Source organism: Tamandua tetradactyla, chromosome 7, assembly GCF_023851605.1.
Source record: "Tamandua tetradactyla isolate mTamTet1 chromosome 7, mTamTet1.pri, whole genome shotgun sequence".
NCBI classification, from domain to species: Eukaryota; Metazoa; Chordata; class Mammalia; order Pilosa; family Myrmecophagidae; genus Tamandua; species Tamandua tetradactyla.
In genome coordinates, this window is record NC_135333.1 from 58415651 (window position 1) to 58418266 (window position 2616).

General features: G+C 38.6%; 1 pseudogene; it reads right to left on the minus strand.

Moving 5' to 3' along the window:
• Window positions 1-571: 571 nt before the first annotated feature.
• On the minus strand, window positions 572-1325 carry LOC143690454 (dnaJ homolog subfamily B member 6 pseudogene; annotated as a pseudogene).
• Between the last annotated feature and the right edge of the window lie 1291 nt (window positions 1326-2616).

The following is a 2616-nucleotide window of genomic DNA, read 5'->3' on the forward strand; positions in this document are numbered from 1 at the left end:
TTCTCTCTTTGCCTTTTTTTTTCCCCTGAAGGAATGCACCAAACACATTAACATTTATTCAGCTTACTGAATTGCCAGCATTCCTGCATGACTAGAAAACATACTTAATTTATATTAAACCAGAAATGTATCACCATTAATATATTAATATCTTTTGCTACTAAATACTGAAAAAGGAAATTATTTTTGTAGAAGATTCATCCTGGTAATGTTAACTTCACAGCAGACTGAAACACTTGGTTCACATTTCAAACATAATGGAAAGAGCAAGATCCATGCTGGTGTTAGTGGTAGTGGTAGTGTCCTAGCACTACTAAAGAATCATGGTTCCCCTTGGGTTAAGCTTACTAAAAAAGCAAAGTACATACAGAAATTTACAATAATTTCAAAGACAAAAAGGAAAAAATGGTCCTATTAATGTGATCCCAACAAAGAAACTCAAAAGTCTATGCTGAGTAGATGGTTTGATGAGCTGTTTATAAATACCTTAGATTAGGTACAGTTATACTGAAAGTAGAGTTCCTTTGAAATCTTCAAAAAAAAGTTCCTGTTAATCCTCACCTGGTGCTTGTTAAAGTTTAACATTTCTGTTAAATGCATGTGTTGAATTACTTGTTATCCAAGGTAGTGGCTGCTCCTTACCATTTGTTATTAAGGATTTTAACTGCTCATTTTCTTCAACTTCTGCTCTTTCTTGGCTATTCTGAGTAACCCTCTTTGTAGTGATTTTTCTGCCATTAACTATTGTAATAGAAGTTGGTAAAGACTTGAAGTTGACCATCCTAGTACCACCAAAGGATGCTGAAGAAAATAAAGCCCCCATGTCCCAGTGAACCAAATGAAGTAGTCAACATATCAAAAGAAGAAGATCCACCTTCAAAAGATGGAGACCCGCTGAAAGTAGAGAAAAAGATCCTGTGCCCCTGTTTCTGGTTCCACAGAAGCCTCTTTGATTTCCAAAACACTCCTCAAATGGGTCTTTGAAGAAGTCAAATGAGAATGGGTCCTTTTCACCAGAAAATTACCTGAAGACATCATCTCAATTACGGAATGTAAAGCCAAACTCAAATGGACTGTCAAAATGACTTCCACCTCGACCATCACCATTTAATCCTTCTTTGCCATATTTGTCATAGACGTCCTGTTTTTTTAGCATCTGATAATACTTCATATGCCTCAGCTACTTGTTTGAATTTTCTCTCTACTTCTTTATTCTCAGGATTTTTATCACGATGCCACTTGAATGCCAATTTATGATTTGCTTTTTTAATATCTTCGGGTGAGGCATGTCTCCTCATTCCTAGAACTTCATAGTAATCCACCATGTATTAACATTATTGGAACGAGTTCCAAGGAGGTTGGCAGCTGGTGGCAGGAAGGAGGAGAGGCTGAGCAGTGGAGTTTGTGGTCTCCTCTCACCTTCACCACGGCTGATGCTGGTGTTGGAGATGGTGGCAGTGATCTCTTTGCCTTTTTATTTCATTGCTTTGTTATTTATTTCCATCTACTTACTTTGGGGGTATTTTTCTCTTTTCCTAGTTTCTTAAGAGAAAAGCTTAAATCATCAATTTTCAATGGAAAGCCATTTTTATATTCTGAGTCACTGTAAAGTACCAGACACTGAGGCAGCTTACATGTATTGTAGATCTGCTGGCTCACCTTGTATCCATAGGGTAACACCTGTTCCCATAGCTCCTTCATTTACTGAGTACTAGTGTGACCGAGAAGAAGAGAACACTGACCTGTAATGAGCAGGTCCAACTCCAAATGAGAAACAACTGAGGCTGACAGGAAAAAACAAAAACAAAAACAAAACTGAACTTGAAGTGGAGAGAAAAAAGGTCCAACTGGAATCTTTGAGATCAAACTGGAACCTGTGAGGCCAAAGTGGAACCTGTGTTTGTCTCTCACTTCCTCCACCCTCATTGACGTGGTGACTAGTAGGAAAAGCTGGTGCTTCTATAGACTATAGAGCTACACACACAACTGTCCCAGGGCTTTGAGAAGTTTAAGGAAGAGAGCCAGTGTAAGCCAGTTTCTCCTTACATTAGGAAAGAAAAAATGTTTTAAGTGACATATATGTTGCATCAAAAATCCAAAGATGCCTATTAGGCATAGTATTTCTTTCTTACTGGTTGGAAAGATCAGTGGCAGCAACTTTCTGTTCCCTTGGAAAGTGTCCCTCCCAGATGACTGGACCCCTAGAAATTACCCAAATTAACAGGCCCCTGAATTTTTGTGGGATTTATTTCCTATACTCTGGTATGCATAGTCTTACTAAGATATCCAGAGAAGATGCTGCTTCCAACTGCTCAGGACCAATCAGCACAATATCATCAACATATTGGATTAGTGTGATTCAACTATTGAGTGGAGAAGCGATCAAGATCCCTGCAGACTAGATTATGACACTGGGTTGGAATGTAGTAGAGTTCTGTTGAGAAGAGTTAAGGTGAGTTGCTACCCCTACCAGCTGAAAGCAAATGGCTTCAAGTGGTCTTTACTAATAGGTACAGATAAAGAAAGCACCCACCAGATGAATAGCAGCAAACCAGCTGTGCTGGTTTGAAATCGTGTATCCTAGAAAAGCCATGTTCTTTAATCCTTATTCAATAT